This window comes from Helianthus annuus, chromosome 11 (genome assembly GCF_002127325.2).
Source record: "Helianthus annuus cultivar XRQ/B chromosome 11, HanXRQr2.0-SUNRISE, whole genome shotgun sequence".
Taxonomy (NCBI): domain Eukaryota; kingdom Viridiplantae; phylum Streptophyta; class Magnoliopsida; order Asterales; family Asteraceae; genus Helianthus; species Helianthus annuus.
The window spans coordinates 105275371-105282497 of record NC_035443.2 but is presented as its reverse complement, the minus strand read 5'-3'; the positions used below and the strand labels follow the sequence as shown (position 1 = coordinate 105282497).

General features: G+C 32.5%; 1 long non-coding RNA gene across 2 annotated transcripts; it reads left to right on the top strand.

The window, feature by feature from the left end:
- Positions 1 to 2819: 2819 nt before the first annotated feature.
- On the top strand, positions 2820 to 5633 carry LOC118483930. Of its 2 annotated transcripts, XR_004872424.1 has the most exons (5): positions 2820 to 3098; positions 3261 to 3321; positions 3610 to 3743; positions 3816 to 4524; positions 5202 to 5633. It is a non-coding gene; the product is annotated as an uncharacterized LOC118483930 (long non-coding RNA). The 2 variants fall into 2 exon arrangements; XR_004872423.1 differs by having other exon boundaries at positions 3816 to 5633.
- The last annotated feature ends 1494 nt before the right edge of the window (positions 5634 to 7127 follow it).

Here is a 7127-nt window from a genome sequence, read left to right as displayed (position 1 = left end):
ATCCCGGATGATAACCTAGTATTGTATATATTTCAAAAACGCAATACCCTATATTTCTAAAACGTAATACCCTTTACTGCACGTTGTTATTTAACTACATTTCTTAATTTCCTTCATAATTTGATCTTGAACAATGTTTTGCTAAACACTACTTTATAGTGTTCATTTGTTGCGTTTTTATAACACAATGAAAACACACACTTTTTTTAGTTTTTAGTTTGTTGTCTATTACAAAAAAACACACATTTTTTTTTAGTTTTTAGTCCATTGCGTTTTAAATATAAGATATTTTTTGTGTTTTTTTGTTATTGCGTTTTAGAAATAAGACATTTCTTTGTGTTTTTCAGCCATTGCGTTTTAGAATTAGCACATTTCTTTTGTATTGCTTGTCCATTGCGTTTTAGAAACAAGATATTTCTTTGTGTTTTTTGTCAATTGGGTTTTAGAAAAAAAAGTATTTTTTTATGCTTTTTGTCCATTCCGTTTTCCTCAACTGGGTTTTCGAAAAAATCGAAAATATAGCAATACTATACTTGTTTTAAAGATAAAAAACGCTTGTTTTTCTGGTGCAATTTTTATTAAAAAATAATGTCGTATGAAAGAGTTATTAACGTTTAAAAATAGGGGGATTAGAGGAGAGAGAAACTATTGTCTTGAATTGACTAGAATGTCAATAGACAAACCAACATGCCTTTTTTTTTTCCTCAGTTTCACTCATTTAATCTTAGTCCTTATTAATAAATAGATAGTGAAAATTACTTCCGATCCATATCCTGAAACTTCTATTCTAATAAGAAAATAAAAGCAAATAATGACCATACTATATGATAGTGAAAATTACTTCCGATCCATATCCTGAAACTTCTATTCTAATAAGAAAATAAAAGCAAATAATGACCATACTATATTAATTCTCGAAGATACGCATGGAACAAGACAACAATCACCAAAATGTCACGCTTTTTTTAGATTATTTTAAAAATATATCATAAATGCTTTAGTTTGAATTTGTATTCGTATTTAATGGTGTCGTCACTAACGTATGTGTTATTTTAGTTGTTAATTACAATTATTTCTAGAAGATAATGCAATAACTTGTTTTGTCAATCTCTTCTTATTAAAAAGTTCAATAAAACATCGACCTATTTGATGATATCTAGGTCTCAAACGATCTTCGATATGAACCGGAGACGAAAGTTTATCCGATGTTTTAAAATCTGATTTTTATACCGTACCAGATTGGACTCAGAAACGGTTTAACTGAATGTATTGGACGGTTTAACCGGTATTACCGACTGGTTTGAACCGGTTTTTAAAACATTAAGTTTATCTAATCAATTAGTCCATTCATGTTTGATTTTATTTTAAGTTGGTCTCACAAATAAAATTACAAGATTACAAGAAAATGAAAGACTTTAAATCAATAACAAAAATCACATAATGTTCTCTTTAAATATTCATTCATCGGCCTTCATAAATTATATAGGTATAATAATCATCAGAAAAAATTAAACAAAAAATAATCTATGGCAGAGTTCGTAATTTATAATTTTTTTTTTTTTTTTTTTGTATTTTTGACGTATTACCCGATCTATCTTGTTAAGTCTGAATAATCCCGTTAAAAGTGTAATAATTTGAAACGGGCTTTTAATTATATATTTTATTACAAAATAAAAACAAAGGTTAATCTTGTAATTTTATGTAATGTAATAAATAAGGAGAAAAAATGGCACATCAACGGAACCCTTAAGATCTTCCGTCGGTTATTTACGACAAAACGGAGCAAAATGTCACCGTGCCCCACAAATCACTGCTTCAAACGGACAGCTGACTTATTAGACCATGAGTAAGTTATTTTGTTCGCAGGTGAAGAAAAATCGTTATTTTGGTTCACGTCATGAAAGCTATTTCACTAGGGTAAAATAGTGTCATAGTGTGTAGTGGCTCACATCCTTCATTAATTATTATATCAACCTATACCTATTTTCCATACACACTCTCTCTCTCTCTCTCTCATCATCATCAAAACCAACTAATATTTCTCTCTCTTTCACTCCAGACCAGACCAGACCAGACCAGAACAAGCTCATGCTACGCGCACGCGCACGGGAGTGTTTTGCTCATGGTCCACCCAATCACGAGGCCAATACGGGTGGTCTTACGGGAAATAAATTAGAGAACTAGAAGAGAGAACTAAAAATACGTTTTTATATCTATACTACATTATAATACATGAGGGAGTGATATTTAAGATACCTAAAAAATAAGAATTTTTCCCTCTTTATTTATAGATAGACTCCTAAATTGAGGGTAATTTGGTCTTTTAAACACTATTTATTTTTAGCCCCTAAAGTTTTTACACTTAAATCTCCGAGTTTTAATAAAACTATAGATAATTAGTTACACTTTCCCCCTCCACTATAATTCTTTTGTGTATTCTTGTGATATCTTTTAAACTACGATGTTATAAAAACTATCGAAGGTACCATGATGACTTGCTCATTTTTGTCGATGTTTCGATGGTTGTCTTGGTCAATATTGACGTGTTGATTAAAATGTACAAGTATATGATGTCTTAGTGTACAAGTGATTAAATCCCGCTAAAAGCACTAACATTTTTAAAAGTAAAACTATTGTTAAATAATCGATTAAACTTTTCTTTACACTTTAGTCAAATATCAACAAAACGTCATACTTTAAAGGTAACAAATTTAACCGGGAAAAAGTTTTTAAAATTTTGAACTCTAAATTATAGTACAATCACTTGAAAAGCTTTATGTACAGTCCATTTATGAGATCCTATCACGGCATACATCAGAAAAGGCGGATAACCTAATGCCATTTCAAAATTTAAACGCTTTTTTCCTTCTCTTTCTCTCAAAATCCCTACTCCATTCAAAATTCAGAAAATGATGGCCGGTGTAACCACATATTCGTGAAGATGGCGGCCTCGGTTTAGGTAAGACGACAACAGTGGAGATGAAGTCTAGGGTTTACAGCGGCGCTACAGGCGGTAAAAGTGGTGATTCTAAACCAAAAGTGAAAGTAGAAGATGGTGTACGGACGAAACCAAACACAACCTTCATTTTCCTCTTCAGGTACCAAAATCGTCTCTCTTTGTCTTTGGTTTTCCATGGGTCCTTTATGTTTTACATCTCTAGGGTTAACTCCAATTCTTTGATGGAGGGATGGTTTGGAGGTGTTTTTGGAACTAATAATTGATGTGGTGTTAGTTATTTCTCTTGGTGTCGATATGGCAGTAACTTCCTCACTAGATGATGCTTGATGAGCTTGCCGAAGGTTCAACAAAGCCCAGATCTGGTATGTTTTCTCTTTTTTTAACTGATTGTACTTTCTTTAATTTGATGAGAATTTATAATTTGTGTGATTAGATTCCATTTGTTGTTAATGTGCTTTGATGAAAAAAGGAGAACCCGATAATTAAAACTGTATGCGATGTAACAAATTACTTGTTACTTTATGTGGATCCATCTATGAATACGCAAAGGATGACAGATTAAGTGACATTTAAGAATTTATATCATTGAGAAAATTCTATCCAGTAAATTATACTAAATTCTGATGGCGTGTTTTCCTAATGCTGATCAGATCGAGAAACAAGACCTTGTTGAAATGAAGTGTGTGGCGACATATATATTCGCATTGTCATCATTGGTTCGTCATCATAATTATATGTTTGATCATGGGCTTAGGATTTCATGCTTTGACCTTCGACCACACTTGTAAGTTTTACTTCATTCGACCACTAATTTACTCATGAGTCTTTCATTCTGACCTTGAAGCTTCTTTGACAGTTTCTACTCTAGCCAAATTGGTCACCAAATGTCGCGTGCGTACTTTGAGTTGGTGTGGGTGGTTGTGGTAGATCATATATATCACACATATAACAACAGGCGAAAGGTCGGATTTTGCAAAATTGTAACATATGATGTATTATTTTCTGTTTATAGTTGTCCATGAGTTTTTCGTGTCTTTTCAATGTCTGTATTTTGCATTTTTTTCATTAAATTAGTTTTTTTGTGAGATGATCATCTATATAGACAATATAATATTACTTCTAATGAATTACATAAATTTGGTGTTGATCTTGATGAATATGATACTCTTGATATATGTAATCTGGGAAAGAGTTAAGGTTATTATATTACCATGCATGAACCGAGTTTCAGTTCTTTGGCGAACTGAATTGTTGGTAGCAATTGATAGCATAGTGACCTGGTTCATCACAGAATTTACAAATAATTGAACTATCATTGCTAGCATGAGGAGGAGATCTTAAGGATAGAAACTGCTTTCATTCATTAATTTTTAGAAATTGCTTATTTTTTCATATCAGTCCGTTGTGTTATGGAATTGAATGCTAGGCATTTGGGGCTTTTACTTTTTGGATGCACATACACATGTTCCAGATTTGGATAATTGGAACCGGAGCAAACGGGAACTGGAATGATGGCACCAATGTAGAATGTCGAGAGGGCAGCTGAATATGTTCTTCATAAAAGGGTTTGGTTTCTGAACTTTACCATCAATAATATAATTTGTTTGTATTTTTAATATTGTATGTTCTGTAGTTATAAAAAAAATATTATGATCTCATCCAGGTTTGACGGGTCTAACTGCTTTCACAAGTGAACCGATAAAGTAGTAGGTTTGATAACCAGTTCAATTTTTTTAAGACATTGATTTTCATTAAAGATGGTAAAATTATCAAAATGTAAATGAGTTGAAACATTTTTTTCATTCTTGGAAGCCTTTAAGTGGATTTATGAACTCAACAAATGATTTATAGGACAACATCTGTGTATGGAAACAAATGGCATATGATTAAAGTGTGTTGGTTATGTTAAGTTTTATCGTATAGTCTAATCAAGATTATAGGGACACAAGCTTCCTATAGGTTTGAATCAATTATGCCCTAGATCGATAATTTGGCTTGCTTCAATTTATATTGTACGGTTCGGTAAGTTTCTATGCTTTATGAGCACTTCTACTTTTAAGTGAACGTAGTGTGATGAACTTAGTTGCAAAACAACTTATTGTTGTATTGAAACTTAGTAAACAGGCCCTAGGTGTAACAAGGAATCTTAGACACTAAACACCTCGTATATTTATGTATTATAGAAACTTTTTTTATTGAGTTGTCTATTTTCATCTTCTATCATGTTTAAATTAAATGGCAGGATGAAATCGGTATCCTGATGAGCAATACGACAATCCTCACTAATATCTCTCAAATGGGCCGCCTTCTGGGGTGTATGTACATCCGCTCATGCCACCTGATCAAATTATTTTGGAAGAAGGAATTGAAATACAACATCACGAAATTTGCAAGCTTTTAGGCAAAAATCGAAGATTAGTTGAAGATCAAGTCACTCTGCAACAAGATTTAGGTTCTGCACGAGAAGAATTTAGGAAAATGAACATTGCAATTACTAAAATTTAAAAAGAAAATGATCTGCATTCAAAGAAACTTATTGAGAGGGGATCGAAGCTTAAAGATGGTAAGAAAGCAACTGAATCATTCATTCAACTGATTTTTACCCTGAACTAATTTATGAATTTTGATGTCGTCACTCTCTCTAATAGATTAGAATCATTCTTTAAACCTGTCTTTAGCACTTCTGTTCCCATTAAAAAGAATGGTAAGGTTTCATTTGAAATTTGTTGATTCTTCTGTCTTACTTTGCCTATTTCTTCTTAAGTGGTTATAAGTTTCGATAAAACTAATTAGGCAACAGTGTTTTTCCATGGTAGTAGCCTTTTTTTCAATCATCCCATTGATACCTCTTATCATTTGTTCTCTTGAGTACCATATGACTCAAGTAGAAAACAAACCTAATCTATTAGCCTTGACTTTGTTTTCAGAAAGAATAATCTTTTATGTCTATTCAAATGGGTCGGGTTGGGTTAGGCTGACCATTCCACTTTTTTGACAGGTTCAGACATTCTAAAGTAACTAAGAACCTTGTTGTTAGCTGGTTATGAATGTAGCTCTTTTTTGTTCTATTGTAGTAGGCTCACAAGTTTACTGAAGCCAACGAGGTGATTGATATCCATTATAAATGTTTAGAGACTAGCAAGTAACTAAGCCCAACTCCTTTACAATCACTCAGAACTTGCAGCAAATAAAATGAAAGAAACATTTAAAAAATAAAATAAAATGAAAGAAACATTTAAAAAATCAATCTCCTAACTCAAAATTAACCCATTTCATCCAGTCCACTAACTTTCTTAGCCTTGTAGTTGATCCACTAAAAAGACACAGCTTGTACCTCTCAAAAAATTGAGTCAATGTTGATGCGTTTGTCTGAAAAATAAGTTCATTTCTTGCCTTCCATATGCCAAAATCATGGATTGAACGAGTCTTTATTAAGTGTTGACATCATCAAATGTTTGTATAATTCCACAAATATTTCATCGTAAATGCAAACAACTGAGTTATCTTGCATCATACACTCACTTTATGTATAATGCATGAGACAAGGGCTTTTTAAGATACCAAAAAGTTTAGAACTTTGTTTTGCTTTAACGCTACAATAAATAATATACAAATAAGAAAACTATCAAAAACGGATAGCCGTAATGTAAAGTAGGGATGGACATTTGGTACCGAATACCGGTACCAAATTTCTCTTAATGATTTATTTTCGATACCCACTTTTTAGCGTTTTCGATACCGGCTCTTTTGGTTCGGTACCTGTATTTTACCGAATTTTACCTTAAAATACCGGTACCATCCTGGTACCGATACAATATCGTAAAGAGCATTTTAGATATATGTACCCATATTTGGTGATTTTTGATACCGGTATTTTCAGTACCGTTACCGAGCTTATCCCTAATGTAAAGTTTGCATTCGCCCTAAGGATCGAATTTGTAATCGTTGAATGCGAAGAACACGTATCTTTGTGCGAAATCCAAGTACGTGTTTAGATTGAACACAAAGAAGTAATTAACTCTGATTTCTATTAATGATAAACGTTTACAACCACGAACTCAAACGAGCAGAGCTTCGCCTCTATAATGCTCAAAGTTACAAATGAACAAAACGTGCTAGGTATTTATAGGAGACCCCCATCCGTAACTAGCTACCTATGAATGGACCT